The 22,605-nt window shown below is 40.3% G+C and overlaps 1 long non-coding RNA gene across 2 annotated transcripts; it reads left to right on the forward strand.

Annotated features, from left to right (window-relative positions):
* The first annotated feature begins 1,244 nt into the window (after nt 1–1,244).
* Nucleotides 1,245–21,490, forward strand: LOC129649950 (uncharacterized). 2 transcript variants are annotated; one of them, XR_008713450.1, is made up of 4 exons: nt 1,245–1,526; nt 2,273–2,507; nt 3,686–3,794; nt 20,344–21,490. It is a non-coding gene; the product is annotated as an uncharacterized LOC129649950 (long non-coding RNA). The 2 variants fall into 2 exon arrangements; XR_008713449.1 differs by having other exon boundaries at nt 2,331–2,507.
* The last annotated feature ends 1,115 nt before the right edge of the window (nt 21,491–22,605 follow it).

Here is a 22,605-nt window from a genome sequence, read left to right on the forward strand (position 1 = left end):
TTCTGGTATCCTGTATCTTTCAGGGCAAAAAAATCCTGCCAAGAGAAGCTAAGTCAGCTCTGGACTCTCACTTCCCATGCATTTCCTCTACTGTATTCAGGTTACTTTGAAAGAAAAAAAAAAAATTCCAAAGGGAAAGCAGCAAAACCACAAGCTTTTGTAATTAATGCAGCAAACTAGCCAGGTTTTTAATATTAATGAACATTGTTTGATGTCTGTATGTCTGAGTAAAAGCATACTTGGAAAAACATTCTTTGAAACTATTGTGGGCTTGTAATGAATATTTAATCAACAAATGCAACAGTCTATTTAGCATTCAAATATTCTATTTTTGATTGGAAAGGTACACAACAAAAATTTGCCATTAATTATGAACAGTAGGATGGGGAGTAAACTTTACTTTTCATTTGTACTCTTCATGCTACTTAAGTACAACAGTGTAATTAAAATATTAGTCAGACAATACTAATATAGTCTAGGGTAGTTCTAGGAATTATGATGAGAAAATAAAGTGGGAAATATTTTATTTGGGAGCTCCATGCTCACAAACCCTTTTTCCTCCATATCTTTCATCCTCCATCAAAATCTTTCTCTTGTACATTAGAGTAAAGATAAGAGTTTAAATAATAAAATTTTGATTCACTAGTAATTAAAGGCTTACGTTAAAGGAATTTAAAACAGATGTTGGGACTTGTCCTGCTTACCGTGTTTTAGGAAAACAATAGATGTAATAATAGAAGCAATCCTTTCCCGTTCTCCTCTTGCTCTCAAAACCTTCAACTGTGCTCCAAACTTCTCAACATGTTTCATAATTAAATCATTGAGAAGAAGCTTTTTTTTATTTTCCTTTTCAAAACCAAGTACAATCAGGCTCATGGTACTTTCACTGCAGAAATTTCTTGGTTATGATTCAGATGAATATGTGAGAAGCTAAAGGTATAGGTACTGGGCTGAATAAGTTGCCCAGAAATAATAAGCCAGGAGAGAGTTGGTGCTGCTACCCAGGGAAGAGAACCGGCAGCCCACTTGCACAGTGAACCTCCAGCAGTGAACAAGTCTTGGTTTCTGCCCAGCTGTGTCTGGGGAACTGTTTCATGCTAGAGAGTCTGTTGAGGTGGCTGGGTGTGGCAAATGTTTAATCATCAGCTCTGGGGAAAGCAGGAAAACAGAAAGGAAAGGACGGAGGAAGGAAATTCTGATTTGTAGTGTTTCCCAATTTTCCCAGCCAATTACAGGCTACCCTGAGTCACCAGCTGGAGAAGGGAATGATAACCCACTCCAGTATTCTTGCCTGGAGAACTCCATCGACAGAGGAGCCTGGTGGGCTACAGTCTGTGGTGTCATGAAGAGTTGGATACAACTGGGTGACTAACACATACAAGTCACCAGATCTGGCCTTGGGGAGAGATGATCAGTGTGGACTCTCCCAAGGCACACCGAGTCATCTAGCACACGGCTAACCTGCTTCATCTTTCAGGGATCCACAGAGAAGCTGAGGATTCGCTTGACAACATTATCTCCCTCCAGTGAGTTATGGGCTTCTGTGAGCCGTGAAAAGTGATGCTTCTTACAAAATCCCCCCATTCCATAGTGAAAGGCTGAGATCTATTTCCCAATGAGGTATTACCTGGGGAGGCAAGCAAGAGAGCTCTGACCATGGGCTTATTATTTGCAATATTGCCCTGGAAACCCATTGTCAAAGGAGCGATAGGTATGTGGAATAGAAAAGAAATGACTTTGGCTCACAGTAAACAACGTAACAGTGACAACAAGCTAAAGGGAATGGGGTAGAGGATTCTGAGCATCAGTTGGTAGGTAATGACAGCCTGAACTCCTAAAGGAGAAACCCACAGCAGAACCCTGCATTAGCATATGCCAATTTATCTCAGGTTCTAATGTAGGCAGAAGGGCTTTTAAATGAATAATTGTTGAAGGGGCAATTGTGGGAATTATCATTCAAAGAGATAAGGTTTATTATTTTTTTTTCCCAGGCCACTGCACATACGAGTTTAATAATCTTTTCAGTGGGTACTGTGTTATCATAAAATAACCTAAATGCTACTAAATGGTATTTAAAATGATTTCCAGACACCAGTAGGCCAAGGAAATGGTGATTCAGCTGCTAATGCATCTCTAATACAGTACAGAAGAAGGTACTGCAATCAGGCCACATTGCCAGGATCAAAATCCTTTTTCGTGATTCTTTTCACTTCCATCTTTGACCTCTATCCAATTTTTGGCACACTTCTTACTTCTTTCACCTTTTTTTCAGGTTCCTTTCATACCTGAGCTGCAGTATGAAAAAGATGTGGTCTGCTATTTATTCTCAGGTGTGAGGTGCTGCAGAGCTGCTAAGAAGGGGAAATCAGAGGTAGAAGGCAGCCTTCCCTGAAACTCCAGAGAGGAAGTAGCAAGGCTAAGAAGAACGAAAGGTCTGGCAATGCGCTGTGTTCATCATGCCTCCCACCTGACTTCATGTGATCTGATACTATATAGTGATATAAAAGGTGAGCTTAGAGGGGATACAGAGGAGAAAATATCCATGACTCTACTGTAATCAAGAGACAAAAGTTTCAGAAGCTCAAATTCATGATTTCACCACGTGCTGCCCCAGTGAAATCTACTATGCTTAATATCCCCAGTACCAACAGTATAGTACCTCATTAGCTTAGCTAACCAGCACCCTAGACATCAAGGAAGGCATGTCATGGCGAGGCCTGATTGCCCTCATGTTTTTCTATTAAGACACATAATAATGCAAAGGAGCAGACAGATCAAATATCTTATTTTGGTGGCTTTTTTGGAAGCAAAATAATGGGACATTCTGGCCATCAAGTGATTAAGACTGTGCTTCTAAAGCAGGAGACATGGGTTCAATCCCTGGGTCAGGAAGATCCCCTGGAGAAAGGGGTTCTCCAGTATTCTTGCCTGGAGAATTCCATCGACAGAGGAGGCTGGTGGGCTACAGTCTATGGTGTCGCAAAGAGTCAGACATGACTGTGTGACTAACACACACACACACTCAGCTGTTAATTTGTTTTTCTGTTTGTTTGGGGCTGTTTTACTGGGTAAAATATACATAGTGTGACATTCTTAACTGGTTCTTAGAAAGCTAAGTTAAAGTCCATTTCTAAGAAACAGCCAGCAGCATACCCCCACCCCCACCATGGGGAAGAGAGGTGGGATATCCAGAGCATCCTCTCTCTCCATCTCTAGATGACAGCCAAACGTCAAGAGATGGGAAAGGAGGGCAGAGCACAGCAACATGCACATCTCACAGTGCTGACAGGCAGCCAATTGGCAATAGTGCTGGGGAACAGCCATGCAGAGAGAAAATCACCACAGAACGTGGCAGCTGGTGGGATCTCGGGCTACAGCACTCCTGGCAAGGAGCAAGGAGAACGGTGGGTTTGCAGAACCTCACATCTGCTGCCTTGGGTGTCAGTCACAAAGCTCTGCAAACAGGAGTGACTAAACTGCAATAAGACGGAGGTTATGTGGGGCACTCCAACATATTCTTTCCATGTGACATGTCTGGGAATCAGAAATTAGCTTAAAAAGGAGGTTTCAGGACCTGGATCTGCTGCTGTGCAACTGAGAAGCCTTAAGTGCACAAACACAAAATCAGGGTTAATAGGAGGCAATTTATCCCAAAGAAATACAGCAGCCTGTGTTTCTCTGGCAGGCACTCTGGTTGAGGATATCAAGTTTGCATCTTTATTTCCTGGAATGTTGTCAATCAACGTCAAACAAGCCCTAAATAAAATCTGAGCCAACTGGAACAGAGACCTCAGGTACGATGTGCTACAGACAAGTTTCTCTGGCATAAGATTAATGGAGTAGCATGAAATCCATTCAAGTCATCATATCAGGATTTGAAAAGTCAAAATATTTTTCAGGTCACAGTGAGAATCCCCTAAAAGGTGATGAGGAACAGCTGGGGTTAACCCAACAGTACATGTCAGGGTTGAGGGAATAAAGCTACAATATAATCTGTCTGGGGAGGATATTTTCCCTTAGGTGGAAGAAATAACATTAATTAGAATTTTTATTTGAGTTTTAGGTCATAATTCCCAGGCATGGAATATTTTTCTCCCTATCCCACCCAATAACATGAAAAATATGAAAAATACAGGCCAGTAGCAGTTAAAATTGCTGATCGTACCTGGTATGGTCAGTGACCTGGGAATTGGGTCCTCTCAAATCCTGTGAAAGTAAAACTGGGTGCAATCCTTCTGGAAGCTAACTGGGTGACATGCCCTTTGACCTACTCTAAAAAATTTGTTCCATTTCTAAAAAATGTTGCCAAAACCACAAAGATGTATGTATACTGTTGTGATCGTACCATTATTTAAAAGAGCAGAACTCTAGAAATAAGCTAAATGTTCTTCCATAGAGAATAGTCAAATTGTGATAGAGCCATACAATGAGAATATTACAGTCATCAAAAGGTGAGCAAATCTTTTTATGGCCAATGTGTAATATATCCATGATATACTAAGTGGAAAAGACAAGAGGCAAGACAGGATAATATAATCCCACTTGTGTTAAACAAAAGAATAAGCACACGTAAGCTGATATTTGCTCAGCAACTTGCAGGAAGACTTATGCAAAAACCTGCTAAGCGTGGTTATGTTTAGGAAGGTTCTGGTGGCTCCAGGAGACCCTTGGCTTGTGACTGTAAACTCCAGTCTCTGCCCCGTCAGTCTCTGTCTTCACATGGCCTTGTGTGTTTCTTCTCTTCTAAAGACACTTGTCAGTGGATTAGGGACCACCAGGATAAATCCAGGATAATCTCATTCCAAAACCCTTAATTAATTCATATGCCAAGATCATTTTTCTAAATAAGGTCATATTCACAAGCTCCAGGGGTTAGGGTATGGGTATATATTTGAAGGGGACCATTTAATTCATGGGGGCTTCCCAGGTGGCACTAATGGTAAAGAACTCTTCTGCAGGAGACATACATAAGAGAGGTGGGTTTGATCCCTGGGTCAGGAAGATCCCCTGGAGAAGGAAATAGCTACCCACTCCTGTATTCTTGCCCACTCAGTAGTCCCATTGGGAGAATCCCATAAACAAAGGAGCCTGATGGGCTACAGTCCATGGGATCACAAAGAGTCGGACATGACTGAAGTGACTTAGCATGCAAGTACAAGCATTTAATTCACTACATCAAGATACTAGTATTTTAAGGTATACATACTCAAGGGAGCATAGCCATGTCAAGCTCACTAGAAACTGTCTACTGTTCTTTATTTCAGCTTATCTCCCAGTTATTTTCTTCCTAAGTACAGACTGAGGGGTGCCATGGGGAGTGTTTACTGATGAAGATTTAGGGACAGGGAGGGACTCTTTTGCAGAAAAAAGAAAAGGTCAGAGCAACCAGGGTAGGCAACTTGAGAGGTCAGAGGCTAACTGGAAAGCAGAGGAGAGAGGGAGCCAGCTTAGCACAGAAAGAGTAGTAGGAAGGGACTGGAGGAGTGTGGAATGGTTCTGGAAGCAGCCAGCTCACATTCACGGCCTGCCTGAGTGGGATTTTGGTGCCTATCTCACAGCTAGAGTTTCTGAAGACTATTTTTGTATTGGAGAAGGGAAGAAGGACAAGAAGATGAATGTCACCATCTTGTTCTTCAGGCTTCAGGTCACTTCACCCGTGGGGAGATGGGCTGGAAGCCTCACATTGAGCACAGAGCCAGGCTCTCTGCAGAGGGTAGAATAGGAGCTGCTCTGATGCTGCTGGTATTAGAGAAGACTCTTGAGAGTCTCTTGGACTGCAAGGAGATGAAACCAGTCAATCCAAAAGGAAATCAATCTGAATATTCATTGCAAAGAATATTGGAGCTGAAGCTCCAATACTTTGGCCACCTGACGCAAAGAGCCTACTCATTAGAAAAGACCCCGATCCTGGGAAAGATTGAAGGCAGGAGGAGAAGGGGATGAAAGAGGATGAGATGGTTGGATGGCATCACCAACTCAATGGATGTGAGTTTGAGCAAACTCATGGAGTTGGCGAAGAACAGGGAAGCTTGGCGTGCTGCAGTCCATGGGGTCACAAAGAGTTGGACATGACTGAGCTGCCAAACATGGAATAACAACTGATGTTGCCGTTCTGGTTAATTTCCTCCATACCCACCCTGGAAGGGAGAGGCTGAAAGCAATGGGGAGTCCTTTAATGACCCTAGAAATATTCTCTAGGGAGGATAGAAGAATTATAATTCCCACCAAGGGACTCTGCTCAGGCTCCCTCCTACTTCTTACAGTGAATGTGAAGCACATAGGCTTGGCCACGCCAGACCAGCACGAGGCCAGTGGGGATTCCCTCCACCAGCACCCATAAAGAACAGGGATGCTAACAGGCTGGAAAAAACCCTTTTCCCCAGAGGCTACTGGAAAACCCTGTGCCATCCAGTGCCAGAGAACAAACCCCACACCTTCTCCCAGAGCTCCGCCCCTCTGCACACCACTTTCACCAGCACTTACATACACCCTACATATTGTCTTTGAGGGAGCCTAAACTCCAGTTCTGAATCAGTTCTTGCATCTGTATTATTTTGTCTCCCTGGTGTTTGGGAAGGGATGTTCAGAGAGAATAGGCAGAGAGTGAGCTAGTTGGGAAGAAACAAACAAACGAAAATATCAGAAAGGATTCACTAGGGCTGACCTGGGAATCGTAGAAATCAAGTTTGCAGCCACTGGAGGCTCTTGGGAGCTTTTCCAGGTAATAGAGGTCTCTTCCTCCCCAAAGTTCTTCAGCTGCAAAGGATGTCTAACTCTTTGATGTCAGAGCATTACTACATCTGGTCAAGCTATGAATGAGACTTTAAAAAATGCCTCTGAGCTTCTCCCCATCTCATATTTCCCCCCAGAAAGTTGGGGGCAACTAGGAGGCAAGAGGTACTCAGCTGAAGGCTGGTCTTCCCTTAGGACTGAAAGAAGAGGACAACGTATATTGTGAGTCACTCTCTGGCACTCCTTGGCTTGCAGTTACAATGTCTGGTTTTTTCAATCTCTACCTTGGTCCTTCCCTGGCATTCTCTTCTTGTGTATATTGTGTTCTTTCTTTAATCAGAACTGCCCAGCAGTAGCAAAAGCCCCAAAGCAGGAGAGTCAGAGAACTAGGCACCAGTTCTATTCCTACCATACTGAGGAACTGAGTGACTTGTACAAACTCACCAGCATATTTTTGTTGTTGTTGTTCAGTCGCCAAGTCATGTCCAACTCTTTGAGACTCCATGAACTGCAGCACACCAGGCTTCCTTGTACTTCACTATCTCGTGGAGTATGCCCAAATTCATGTCCATTGCATCAGTGATGCTGTCTCACCATCTCATCCTCTGCTGTCTGAGAATTCTCCTTTCCCAGGATCAGGGTGATTTCTCATGTTCATCCAAGTATCACATTCTAGGGGCTCTAACTTTTTACTTTTACCCTTTTAATCAGTCTTAAATTTTACATCATGTATTAATTCTATAATAATTTCTTTTAAAATGGGAAAGAAAGATAGGTCACTTTCTGCCAGCAATTGTACACTAGCAAGGGCAAGTAGTTTGGACTGGGGTAGTGCAGTCTTCCAGATTTTTCCAGAGGAAGATCTGCCTTTGAACTTCCCTGATTCTTAAAGCCATGGTGATGCTGACAAGAGAAACAGAGACCCTGTGGAGTTTTTGAAAGCAGGAAGGAATAAGCCCACACTTGCAAGCCATTCAGTCTCCCACTGGTGTGCTCCAAAGGGTGTGGGAAGGAGAGTGTGAACAACAGCATATGCTGCCTAGTCTGGGTAACCTCACTGTCTAACAATGTTGGGTTTGATTGGCCATAATGCAAGTGAATGGAGCAGGTGATATCGGAAGAGCTTAAACCTCAAAAGCACAGTCTTCAGACTCTAGTGATATAGATTCAAATTTGAGCTCTGCTGCTGACTAGCTTAGCAATGCAAGCTTGGGGAGGTCACCTAACCATTCTAAGATGCCTTTAGTTCTCCATTTGTAAAGTAGAGGTAATAATCCTATCAGAATATTGTCCTGAGGAGTAAATAAAGTGTTTAAAGCACCTAGCATGGCACCAGACACATACTAAGTGCTCATTAGATGGCAGTTTTATCATTATTTCTGCTCCCAATTTCATTTCTACTTTGCTGTTATAGTTAATATGAGTTGCCTCCAAGCTATTAAAAAGCAATAAAAGTAGTAATACCAAAATTGTGATACAAAATAATGTTTCACTAAATAGATACTGAATTTCACTTGGATTCAGTTCAATCGAGAATCATACAATTTTACAACTAGATGGAGTTTAAAAATCTTCTGATATTTCTCAGATGCAAAACCAAGGCCAACAATAATTTGCCAAGATCACATAAGCTGTTAGAGGCAGAGTTGAAACCAGAAGCCACAGCCCCCAGCTTCTGTCCTAGAGTTTCGTAGAGTTGCAGTAGAAATTCTGATTTCCAGGAAAAGACAAATGAGGAGAGAAAAATAGAAGCAATATGGGATGTTAGAGAAAATTCTAATTCTCCTAGATCCCTACTATGACTAGAGGGTCTGCATATTGAATAAAAACTTGATCTGTACTGACAGGCTGGCTTCTACCAGAAAATATTATGACTAAAAAGACTGAAAAATAAAGATACAAGTCCTATCTTCCTGCTCGCCTCTTCTCCCTCTCTGCTTCTGTCTGTCTGTCTCTCCCCCTCCCCTTTTCTTATTTCTTCCTGATTAGTTTCATGAGGCTACTGGCCATGATTTAATCAGGAATGCCAAATTACAGCTTCAAAGTGATTTGTCAACAAAACTATTAATTGTCCTAAATGAATAATAAATTATTGGGCTCCATGATTAAATGGTCAGGACATGAACCTCATAAATAGTGTGTGTGCATTGAGTAATGAGGCCATGTCAACTTCTTATACCTACAAAAAGGCAATAAGAACACAGTGTTAGCACTTATTTGATCATGTTGGATGATTAAAGCTTCCCTTGGGGCGTGAAGGGAAAACACCAGCATTTATGAGGACTTGTATTATAGTCTCCTGCTGGAAATTATTGACATCAACACCATATAAATCTGAATTCTGAGTTTATAATGTGTTTCCTGATAATCAAATACTGATTATATTATGGTATAGTGGGTAGAACTTTAAGCAAGAATTGTTGAGATCTGAATTTTGAGCCTAGGCCTCCAGTGGATTGCTTGTTTCATAATTTGATTTTTTGGGCTAAGATTCTTCAGATCAGATCAGATCAGTTGCTCAGTCATGTCCAACTCTTTGTGACCCCATGAATTGCAGCACGCCAGGCCTCCCTGTCCATCACCAACTCCCGGAGTTCACTCAGACTCACGTCCATGGAGTCAGTGATGCCATCTAGCCATCTCATCCTCTGTCATCCCCTTCTCCTCCTGCCCCCAATCCCTCCCAGCATCAGTCTTTTCCAATGAGTCAGCTGTTCGCATGAGGTGGCCAAAGTACTAGAGTTTCAGCTTTAGCATCATTCCTTCCAAAGAAATCCCAGGGCTGATCTCCTTCAGAATGGACTGGTTGGATCTCCTTGCAGTCCAAGGGACTCTCAAGAGTCTTCTCCAACACCACAGTTCAAAAGCATCAATTCTTCTGTGTTCAGCCTCCTTCACAGTCCAACTCTCACATCTATACATGACCACAGGAAAAACCATAGCCTTGACTAGATGGACCTTTGTTGGCAAAGTAATGTCTCTGCTTTTGAATATGCTATCTAGGTTGGTCATAACTTTCCTTCCAAGGAGCAAGTGTCTTTTAATTTCATGGCTGCAATCACCATCTGCAGTGATTTTGGAGCCCAGAAAAATAAAGTCTGACACTGTTTCCACTGTTTCCCAATCTATTTCCCATGAAGTGATGGGACCAGATGCCATGATCTTCGTTTTCTGAATGTTGAGCTTTAAGCCAACTTTTTCACTCTCCACTTTCACTTTCATCAAGAGGCTTTTGAGTTCCTCTTCACTTTCTGCCATAAGGGTGGTATCATCTGCATATCTGAGGTTATTGATATTTCTCCCAGCAATCTTGATTCCAGCTTGTCTTTTTTCCAGTCCAGCGTTTCTCATGATGTACTCTGCATATAAGTTAAATAAACAGAGTGACAATATACAGCCTTGACGTACTCCTTTTCCTATTTGGAACCAGTCTGTTATTCCATGTCCAGTTCTAACTGTCACTTCCTGACCTGCCAAAGAATATATATAGACAGATGTAAAACTTTATTCGTATTTTGTGTATCTACACTTACACTAAAACATATTTATGTATCTACAAAAATAACTTCCTCAATTGCTAGGATTAGATTTTCTGTAAATCCTAGAAGTATGAGAATTTTAATTTAGGAATCTAAGATTTTATGTCATCTAAAATGTCTTAAAAATGACATTTTATGTGTCTGTGTTATAAAGAATTCTAGTGAGCCCCCAATATTCTCACTGCCTTATGTACGCTATATGATACCCCCCCCACTTGAGCTTAAGCAGGATCTGCGAATAGAATGAGATATCAGTCCTATAATTAGGTTATATTACCTGGCAAAGTTGAGAAGATTCTGAAGATTAATTGAAGTTCTGAATTAGTTGACTTTTAATTAATCAAAAGAAAGATTATCCTGAATGGGCCTGACTTAATCAGATGAGTCATTTAAAAGAGAATCTCTAGGAGTCAAATGGAAGAAACAGACAATTTCCAAGACATCATGAGATCTACAGCTGCAAGAAAATGAATTCTACCAACAACCACAGGAGCTGGAAGAGGATCTCAAGCCACAGATGAGACCCCCAGCCAACACACAGGACCCAGCTAAGACATGCCTGAACTCCTTATCTATGAAAACAGATAATACATGTGTGTTAAGACTTCACATGTATAATAATTTGTTATGCAACCCTAGAAGTATGAGAAGTCAAAAATGAATGTAGTATCTGAATTTAGTTAGTGGAACTGTGTATAATGTCTCTGTCTGTATTAGCTTCCTCTGGCTGCTGTAACAAATTGCCACAAATTTAGTGGTTTAAACCACTCCAGATTTATCTCTTACAGTTCTGGAAGTCGGAAGTCCAAAATCAGTTTCCCCTGGCTAATATTCAAGTGTCAACAGGGCTGCTTTTTTCTGAATGCTCTAAGGTGAGCTACTTTTGTATTCCCTGGATATGACCCCCTTCTTCTATCTTCAAAGGGCATCCTTCCCCTCTCTGCTTCCATCATCATTTCACCTTCTCTTACTCTGAACTTTCTGATAATCTGAACTTTCTGACTCTGAACTCTAATAATCTATCTGACTTCTCTGATGTCCCTCATAAAGATATTGTAATTACATCAGGCCAACTAGGCAATATAGGATAATCTTCCCATCTCAATACTAACAATTATATCTTCAAAGCCCTTTTCGCCCTATAAAGTAACATTCACAGGCTCTGAGAATTAGGATGACAAATTTGGTGGGTCATTATTCATCCAACTACAGTCCACCTCCTATTCCCCAATGATTCATATCCATCTCACATGTCAAATACAGTCCCTCCATCCTAATCCTCCATCCTTAGCCACTGCACTGTTTTATCCTGATATGACTTTAGGATGACGATGAGGCATTGTTGATGATAGTGATGGCAATGGTTAGAAATTCTGGAGTCTATACCTCTTCTAATGAAAGTAATTTCAATTTCACAAGGTCAGTGTGCTTGAGGCATTAGAAAGTTCACTGGCCATGAAATAAATTTGTCCAGACATGCTGAGAGTACTCTTTCCACCTTTTTGTAGAAAGCATAAAATGTGGGCTGAACAGTCTCGTTTTAAAGAACTATTTGTAGCTCCTTAGCTGCTATGAATCGTTAATATTAATATATTGTTCTGTGCATCTGTCCAGACTTTCCTAATGTTCTTGCACTAAATAGAAACTTTAAGTATCAGGCCTTTATAATTTGATCTCCATGGAAAGCTTTGCCTCTCTGTTATTCTTTGCAAAGTGTTAGGTGCTTTAGCAGTTCACAGGAATGCTGTGCTATGCCAAAACACACTCTCTAACCTGAATATGCTGCCTGAGGTCTCTTTGGTTCATTTACAAACTCAATCAAATGTACTATGATGGCTCCTTGAAAATATCATCAAAACAACCTCTTAATAAGACAAATCTGAGTTTATTTTTCCCATGCTAAAGGTAATATTTATAGTACAAATACTTGTGTAATTGCCACTCTGGACCCTATACCTCTGCTAATGAATGCAACTCCAATTTCTCAAGCTCAGTATTGCTTGAGGCATTAGTAAGCTTGTTGGCCATGAAATATATTTGTCCAAGCACCCTGAAAGTATTCTCACCTTTTTGTAGAAAGCATAAACTGTGGGCTAAGCAGTCTTGTCTTGACAGAATTCTAGTGCCTTTCAGAGGGCAGAGGGAAAAATTTGAATATTTATGGAGTTTTAGAGTCTGGTTTAAGGCAACAATTCAATGTGGGAGCTTGATTAGGATTGGGAAAGAATTGTGATTCAAAAGTTTACCTTCGGTGGCTACAGGAAGACAAAGGTAGAGATGCAAGTCCTCAAAGAGAGTGCCAGCGATGGCTTTGCTCTTGGTGTCAAATTAAAAAATTATTGCAAAGGTTGATGTCAGGAAATTTACCCATGTTTTCTCCCAGGAGTTTTATGGTTTCAAGTCTGATGTTCAAGTCCTTTATTTAGAGTTTATCTTTGTGAATGGTATGAGATAGTGGTCCACTTTCATTCTTTTACATGTAGCTGTCCAAAATTGAAGAAACTGTCCTTCCCCTATTGTGTATTCTTGGCCTCTTAGTCATCAATTGATACCCATGTGTGGTTTTTTTTTTCTGAGCTCTCTATTCTCTTCCATTGAAATTTGTGTCTATTTTATGCCAATACCAACGTGCTTTAATTCCTATAGCTTTGTAATATAACTTGAAATCAGGAAATGAGTGCCTCCGGCTATATTCTTCTTCCTCAAAATTGCTTTGGCTATTTGGGGTCTTATATGGTTCCACACAAGTTTTAGGAATGTGTTTTCTGTTTCTTGAAATATGTCCTTGGGATTCTGATAGGATTGCACTAAATGTAGAGTGCTTTCTTGTAGATCACTTTGGGCATATTGAACATTTAACAACAATATCTTCCAATTCATGAGCACAGAATATCTTTCCATTCATTTGTGCCTTCTTCAATTTCTTTCCACAAATTTTGATAAATTATATTTTCATTTAGTTCAAAATGTTTTAATTTCTCTTGAGATTTCTTCTTTGATCTATGTGTTACTTAGAAGTGTGTTGTTTGTTATCCACATATTTTGGGGTTTTCCTATTAACTTTCTGTGCTGATTTCTGGTTTAATTCCACTGGATCTGAGAGCAGATGTTGTATGATTTCTATTCTTTATTTTGTTAGGTGTGTTTTATGGCCCAGAATGTAATCTGTTTTGGTGAATGTTCCATGTGAGCTCAAGAAGAAAGTGTATTTCACCTTTGTTGAGTGAGATAGTCTACAGATTTTAATTATACCCAGTTGACTGATGGGCTTATTGAGCTCAACCATGTCATTACTGATTTTCTGCCTGTCCATTTCTGATAGATGGGTATTGATGTCTCTATGATAGCAGATCAGTCTATTTCTCCTTGCAATTCTATTAGGTGTTGCCTCATGTAGTTTGATGCTCTGTTGTTAGACACATGCATATTAAAGACTGTTATGTGTTCTTGGAGAATTGATTCTTTGTTATCATGATGTGTTTCCCTTCTTTATCTTTAATAATGCTCCAGGCTCTGAAGTCTGCCCTACCTGAAATTAAGATGGCTATTCCTGTTTTCTTTTGATTAGTGTTACCATGGTGTGTTTTTCTCCATCCATTTGTTTTTGATCTGCTTGTGTTTTTCTATTTAAAGTGATTTTTCTTGTAGACAATATATAGTTGAGTCTTTCTTGTTGATTCACTCACAATCCTTATCTTTTAATTGATATATTTAGACCATTGACATTCAAAGTGATGGTTATATAGTTGGATTATTATCCAGCATGTGTGTGCTCAGTTGCTTCAGTCATGTCCGACTCTTTGCAACCCTATGGTCTGGAGCCCACCAGGCTCCTCTGTCCATAGGATTTTCCGGGCAAGAACACTGGAGTGGGTTGTCATGTCCTCCTCCAGGGGATCTTCCCAACCCAGGGACTGAACCCAAATCTGCATCTCCTGCATTTCAGGCAGATTCTTTACCACTGAGCCACTGGGGAAACCCATTATTCACCATGTCTGTTACTATTTTCTATTTGTCACTTTTGTATTTTCTTATTTTTGCTTTCCATTCTTTTTCTGCCTCTTATGGTTTTAGTTAAGAATTTTATTTGATTCATTCTCTTTTTTAGCATATTATATTTCTATTTTTAACTCCTTTTTTTCTTTAGTGGTTGCCCTAGAATTTTCAATATACTTGGAGAAGGAAATGGCAACCCACTCCAGTGTTCTTGCCTGGAGAATCCCAGGGATGGGGGAGCCTCGTGGGCTGCCATCTATGGGGTTGCACAGAGTCAGACACTACTGAGGTGACCTAGCAGCAGCAGCAGCAGTGCTAAGTCACTTTAGTTGGGTCTGACTCTTTGCGACCCTATGGACGGTAGCCCATCAGGCCCCTCTGTCCAGGGGATTCTCCAGGCAAGAATACTGGAGTGGGTTGCTGTTTCCTCCTTCAGGGGATCTTCCCAACCCAGGGATCCAACCCACGATTTCATCTCCTGCATTGGCAGGCAGGTTCTTTATCACTAGTGCCACCTGGGAACTACAACTAATTGAAGTCCACCATCAAATAACGCTATCTGTTCACAGATAGTGTTAGTACCTTATAAAAATAATATTAATTCCTTCTCTTATCTCTTATATTCATTTAACACACAAATTTTATATATATATATGCTATGCTATGCTAAGTCACTTCAGTCGTGTCCGACTCTGTGTGACCCCATAGATGGCAGCCCACCAGGCTCCCCCTTCCCTGGGATTCTCCAGGCAAGAATACTGGAGTGGGTTGCCATTTCCTTCTCCAATGCATGAAAGTGAAAAGTGAAAGTGAAGTCGCTCAGTCGTGTCCGACTCTTAGAGACCCCATGGACTGCAGCCCACCAGGCTCCTCCATCTATGGGATTTTCCAGGCAAGAGTACTGGAGTGGGGTGCCATTGCCTTCTCCAATATGTAAACATACATTGTTGCTATTGTTATTTTCAAACTGTTATTTGCGAGATCAAATAAGTAGAAAAATAAACGCTTTTCTACTGGAGTGATTTGCCATTTCCTTCTCCAGGGGATCTTCCCGACCCAGGGATCATTTTGTCTCCTGCATTACAGGTGTTCTAGTGCACTGAAGCCAGATTCTTTACCACCTCACCACTTTTTCTTATTCTTTACCACCGGGGAAGCCCACATTATTTGTTAGATCAATTAAGTAGAGAAATAAAAGTTTTTAATTTATTTACATTATTCTCTCTTTAAGATTTGAGTTTATGACATATTAATTTCTTTCCCTATAAAAAAGCATTTTAAAGCATTTCTTGTAAGGTAGGTCTATTGGTAACAAATTCCCTCCAATTTGTTTGTCTGAACAAGTCTTTATTTTACCTTCACTTTTCAAGGGTAACTGTTCAGGGTACAGAATTCTGTAGTTGTGGTTTTTACTCTCAACACTAAATATTTCATTCTACTCTCTTCTTGCTTGCATGATTTGTGAGATGAAGGAAGGTATAATTCTTATCTTTGTTTCTTTATAGGTTTGTTTACCCCTCATACTTCTGTCAGGAGCTTTTTCTCTGACTTCCTGGGGTTGAAAATGAGATGCCTGGGTGTGGGTATTTTGGCATCTATCCTGCTTACTGTTCTCTGAGCTTTCTGGATCTATGGATTATTTTGTTACATCAATATGCAGAAATTCTTGGTCAATATTGTTTCACATGTTTCTTCTGTTCCTTTCTCTCTTTTCCTTCTGGTATTCCCATTATATATATGGTTCGTCTTTTGTAGTTATCCCACAGTCCTTGGACATTCTGTTCCATTTTCTTCAGTCTTTGTGTTCAATAGTTTTAAAAGCTTCTATAGATATATCCTCTAGCCCAGGGATTCTTTCTTCACCCATTTCTAGTCTAGAATAAGCAAATCAAAGGAATTTTTATTTTGGTTGCAATATTTTTAATGTCTAGAAATTATTTGTGCTTTTTCTTAGGATTTCCATCTCTCAGCTTACATTGTCCCTCTGTTCTTGCATGGTATCTACTTTATCCATTGCAGCCCTTAACATGTTAATCAAAACAGTTTTAAGTTTCTGGACTGATAGGTTCAATCCCCCTGCCATGCCTGCTTCTGATTTTTACTTTATTATTATTTTTATTTTTTTATTTTATTTTGTTTAAATTTTATTTTATTTTTAAACTTTACAATATTGTATTGGTTTTGCCAAATATTGAAATGAATCTGCCACAGGTATACATGTGTTCCCCATCCTGAACCCTCCTCCCTTCTCCCTCCCCATACCATCCCTCTGGGTCGTCCCAGTGCAGATCTGTCTCTTCATATTCTGTGTGTGTGTGTTTTTTTTCTTTTTAGTATGCCTTGTAATTTTTTTCTTAATAGTTGGACACGACATACTATGTGAAAGGAACTGCTATAAATAGGCATTTAGTAAAGTGGTGGCATGGTGTGGGGAAAGAAGAATTTTATAATCCTATGATTAGGTCTTAGTCTTCTAGTGAACCTATGTGTCTGGATTGTGAACTTCACAATTGTTTCTCAGTTTTTCTCCCCTCTTAGGTGACACAGAATGGCTAGAATGTGCCAGTGTTGAATACTTTCTTTCTCCATGTAGAAGGCTAACATTGACTGCAGTTGGACATTTCCCTTATAACATCTCAGCATGTTAGGCTCTAGCCAACTAGTTTCTCCTAAGAGCAGGCTTTAAAAAATATGCTCTGATATATTTCAAACAGCTTACTTTTTCCCTGTCAGAAGAGATTTTCCTCAATATTCATTATGAGAACATGGTTAAGTTTCTGGAGGTAAATTTTACAAAAGCCTGCATGCTTACTAAGTTGCTTCAGTCATGTCCATCTCTTTGAGACCCTATGGACTGTAGCCTGCCAGGCTCCTCTGATCAGGGGATTCTCCAGGCAAGAATACTGGAGTGGGTTGCCATGCCCTCCTCCAGGGGTTCTTCCCCACCCAGGGATCAAACACAAGTCTTATGTCTCCTGCATTAGCAAGTGGGTTCTTTACTACTAGAGTCACCTAGGAAGCCCTACAAAAGCATGGCTTAGTTGCTCAGTTGTGTCCGACTCTGCGACCCCATGGACTGAAGTCCGCCAAGCTCCTCTGTCCATGGGGATTCTCCAGGCAAGAATCCTAGAGTGGGTAGCCTTTCCCTTCTCCAGGGACAAAAGCAGGAGGGGCTACCAATTACTAAGTCACCTGAAGGTTTTTTAACACTCAGCATTGTGCACACTAAGCTTGCAGTAATTGTCAATTAAACTTTAGGTTTTCCTGCCCTGGCACTTGTTCCTGAGCAGTTTTAACTTAAGTAGTTTCCAATCAGATGGTTTCCACTCATGAATCTCTACTCCAGTAAGCTGTGACTCCCTGTATTCACCTGTCTGTCTCTCCAATCTTGGGCACAGAGATCTGTTTTTTGTCTCTTCTCTTATGTATCCAAGGAGAGTTGTTGATTTTTCAGACTGTTTATCTTTTTACTTGTTGTGAGAACAGAGTGATGATTTTCAAATTCCTTATAAGAAGAATTGGAAAGTGGAAGGCCCATGATCTCAGCTCATTCTAAAAGATACGTAGATATAAGAATTTTTCAAGAAAACTTTTGGATCTTGATAATTGGATTGAGGATTTATCATTATGAAAGTGTGTGAAGAAGAGATTCAATGTAGTTTTGTGATATACTGTTTTCCTACAACATTTATGAACTGAATCTATTGCTTTTAGAATCAGAATAGAGCAAATTCTAAGATACAGTATTATCAAAAGGAATTGGTAGTCATTCATTTTTCCCTACCATATTTCTCCTACTGAGTTGCCCTAAATCTCTTCATATTTCAATTTTAAGGTTTGGGGGGGGGGGGTTTGATTAAAAAACATGTCTCTTAACTCTTCAGGCTGGAAATGTTCCTAAGATTGTCGTTGTTGATCTTGACACTTTTGAAGAGTGTAAGCCTTCTATAGAAATGGCCCTTATTTGGCATTTATTTATTTCATTATGATTAGATTTGGCTTCTACATTTTGGCAGTAATACCACGGAAGCAATAGCCTCATCTGTGTTTTGAGCGTTGAAGTAGAGAATTGTTCTGACTTATCTAGTCCTCTCTAGTGCTGAAACATCTTACTTATCCAGATCTCAATTATTGTCAACTATTTTATCTGGAATATATTTAATAACCAAAAAGAAAGCTATGGTTATTGGGCATACATGTCATCAAAATCAACATTACATCATCCACAGTTTTCAGATTTTTTGTGTGACTCTGATTGGATTCTCTTCTCCTCTGAAGGGAGGAGAGGATATTGGTGGTATTGCATAGGAAGTACTGTGACAGCCAAGTTTGCGCCGTGGAAGAATCTCCTTGCTAAAAGGCTTAGACCTTAACTTCTTTATCTTGGCAGTGTCCTGAGTGAAGCAAGCTGCCCCAGGTAAAAAAATGTGAGTTCTAATGCTCATTTTGCAAAGTAGATTCCAGGAGGTTAAATAACCCCCCCAAAAATCAACATTTGAAGGTGTGTTTATTGAAGTCACTTTTAAACAACTACATTAACAGAAGCAAAGAATACTCTTCAAAGAGTTTCAAGTTCTAAGAATGCCCAAGCACAGAAAACATAGGCACAAGAACATCAGCAAAATCTAGAAAGGAAAAATTCCAGCCTAGCTCAAAGGCTCTTCCTTTAGCCATGCAAGTAAGTGTTGCATCCCTCCAAAAGCTGAGTGACTAAACAAAAACATGTCCCAAATATTGCACCTTGAATGTCATCTGTCAATGCTACTTTTAGAAAAATCCTATTCCAACCTGCTTTTTTCTGGTTGCTGGGCTATATGTTAGAAGAGCAGGTGCTCTCTTGGTCCTTACTTAGCACCTTTTTGTTCTAGTGGATCATTTGGTTTCTGAGCTTGTAGAATATTAGAAGTGATAGTTTTTAAGAGAGGGAGGGTACTATCAGAGGGAGCCTTGTAACAGGAACAAAAAGAGATTGCCTGGCAGTACGGGAAGAGACAGAGCAACTTCAAGAAGCAGACACAAGAATTAAAACACCAAAGGAGGATATGGCCACCACAGAGTAAAGGACCAAGTATGTTTATCTTCCTAAGGGCGTTGCCTTATTATAGTCTTGTGCTATTGCTGATGTTTAATATGAAGATCCTGCAACAGCGAAGAGAGTTCTAATTATGTTTAGACTATAGCTTAGTAGTTCTCTGAGATCCTTTTTAAAAGTGTTAATAGAATGAATTATAACTAAATAAGCACTGTTTAAGAAGGCAAAGCAATGCATGATATATTTGACAAAAATCTTAAAACTATTTAAAACTGAAAATAATATTTGTGTGTCTAATAAAAAGAAAACCTTCACTATATGGAAAATACAACTTTCTAGAACAAATTATTTCCTGAAACTTCAAACTGTAGACATTTTCCTGTTGTTACTTTTATTACTGGTGTGCTTCAGGTGAGTATGTCAATTTGATCAGAATTGTATGAATAATTCCCTTAATGTCTTATTTCCCTTGGCATGTGGGGACACAGTTCTCTCCAAACGATTAGCCCCTGAGGTTATAATTTCAAGTGAATCAAGTCATACCTGTTGCCTCAAGTACAAGTTTTTAACACATTTTTAGAAACTCTGAAACTTAAAAATACTAAGCCTTTTTGTGTGTGTGTGTGGTGGTGGGTGAGAAGGATGAGTGACTGTGGGTTATTTTAATTTCCAAAAGAGTCTTTCTTTTACAAAAAGATTCACCCTTGGGAGTCATTTTCAAGCTGAGCAACTTTCCTCAACTAAAACACCATTTAATTAATACCCATGTTCTATAAATTTTTTATGCCTCCATTTTGCAAAGAAAGATAAATATGTCACAAAACTGGGCTGTGCAGATGGACAGAATTCTCTTTAAGTAGGTCCTTAAAAAGTGGAATATGGATATCGACACTGTGAGACAGTCAAGTGTCAAAAGAAATCTGTCGGCTTTTTAGCAATTGAATAATTCAGAAGATGTGCATTAAGCCAACTCTTAATTTCCCGTTTCCCCCTTTCTAATTCTTTCCTTTTCATCCTGTGATCTTTCTTCTCTCTCCCTCAAAGCTATTTGTTGCAGAGATGCCCTGGAAAGCAGGTGGTCTTCCTTATACGACAGCATCGCATCTGCTGCTCAGAATGAGAGGCTAAAGATCTAAAAGCAAAGGAAATGAAACCCACAGTCCTGTAAATGCCTTTTAAAATATGACCTTGTTTTTGGTTATTTTTTGTTGAATCAACTGGAACACTTTTATTGCTCTCAATAAAACAAGTTGTCTGAAGGCAATGATCCCCCTCTTTATTTTTCTGATACTGGGGTTTGTTTCCTTCCAACCATTTTCTGGATCAGGTTTCCTCCCTCAGATTTTACAAATGGTGTGGGTGGCTGCAAACGCTCTGAAGGTTTTTCTTAAGCCATTTGTTAATAATATCCTCTCAGCACTGACTCCAGCCTTTATAGTCGTGATTGTTAGTGAGGCTTCAAGGGCATGGTTGTGTTTTTCTATTCTTCTAGCCCTAGAGGCGAAAAGAATTCCCAGGAGGACTGTTGGCTGGCTTATTATCATCCAGAAACAAGAAATAGAGCCAAAGCTGAAAAGCTGAATATTTTTTTAAACTATCCAAACCTGAATGGGCAGTGAGCTATAAAAGAAAAATAGGAGCTCTGGGCTCACATGGACCTAAATTTAAAGCCCAGCTCTGTCACTTACTAAGTATGTAACACTGGCTCCGGGAGATGGTGAAGGACAGAAAAGCCTGGCATGCTCCCGTACGTGGGGTTGCAAAGAGTCAGACACAACTGAGCGACTGAACAATAATAATACTGGCCATTCAAAATTTGGAGCCTGAAGTTCTTACTTGTAAATAATGTGTATCATGGATAATGTTACCTATTTTACAGGTAGGATAGATTTTTGAGCTTCAGTTCCTCATCTGTCAGGTAGGTGTAATAACACACATCTTACAAAGTTGCCAGAGGAACTAAATAAAGGAAAAGTGCCCAACAGTGCTCAGCATGCAGGCCCTCAAGAAACAAGTGCATCCTCTGAGCACCACCTCCTCCCATGTGTCTCTTCTTCCTCTGCCTGGCCCATGAAAACATCCACGCACACATACATGGGACGAGCCTTCTTATTGCATCCTCCACCTTTCACAGGGAAAAATACAAATGAGATGTGAACCCAGTCCCATCCTGTCCCAGCCTGCCTTGCTGTTGAAGTAAATTTTGATTCACGAATAAGACCCTTTGTCTCATCCATTCTCCTTGGGTCCATGCTTAGACAGGAAGCTCAGGTGACCTGGTTTGGCAGAAGGCATTTCTTCTTTGAACCTCTGCCCAGTCTTTCCTTTTCTAATTTTCCCCACAGCTATGAAATGTGATCATAACGTTCTAGGATTCACAGTTTTAGGGCCCTGAACCAAGTGTTTTCAGTTTGTCTGATAATACAAATGGCCTTCACATGTCTCTGGAGGCTCGTCAGTTGGATACTGTTTTTGGAGTAGCAGAAATTGCCTGCAACAGGGTGATTTGCCAACACTTTGTTCTCTCTCCTCACTTCCTCCTGTCCTCTCTCCCCCTTTCCTCTTCTGTGCTGGGATCCCTTCCCTGCCTCAGGCTGACTGGCAGGCACATTGATAGCCAGTTCTCACACGGGGCTCTTGGAGTGCACTGAGCAGTCCCACAAACCACATCTTCTTGGCAACTGCAGATCGTGTGCCCTTGTTCTCTGTAGTCTCCAGCTCTTCCTGATTTCTGTTTCTGGTCTCAGTGCCAGGTGCTTGAGATGTCAGTTGGCCAAGACTGGTACACTCCACCTAAAGACCTAATGTGGAATAATTTCCTGAGCAGGAAAGAATAGTTACCAGATTCATCAACTTGCTCTGTTGACCTTTCTAATAGGGAATGTAAATCAGAGAATAAGGCAGCTGATTTGAAAAGACTGTTATTAACTGCTGGAATAGAAGTAACCACAGCAGGCTATGTGATCAAAGAAGAGCTTAATCTTCATTGTTTTTCCCCTGGCTAACTTATCTTCCCTCTAACAACTAAAACCGCTTTGTTGGAAAATAGTTTATATACTATAAGTACATAATTCAGTGTTTTGTTGTAAATTTACAAAGTTGTGCAACCATCATCACAATCTGATCTTAGGACCTTTTCATCACCTTCACAACGTTCCCCAAGCCTATTTGCAGTTAATCCTCACTCACAAACCCCCTCCCTCAGCAGCCACTAATCTACTTGTTTCTATAAATGTGCATTTCCATGCATTTCATACAAATGAAATCACACAGTGTATCTTCTGGTAGATCTTGCCTCTTTCATTT

The sequence above is a fragment of the Bubalus kerabau genome, chromosome 4 (genome assembly GCF_029407905.1).
Source record: "Bubalus kerabau isolate K-KA32 ecotype Philippines breed swamp buffalo chromosome 4, PCC_UOA_SB_1v2, whole genome shotgun sequence".
NCBI lineage: Eukaryota > Metazoa > Chordata > Mammalia > Artiodactyla > Bovidae > Bubalus > Bubalus kerabau.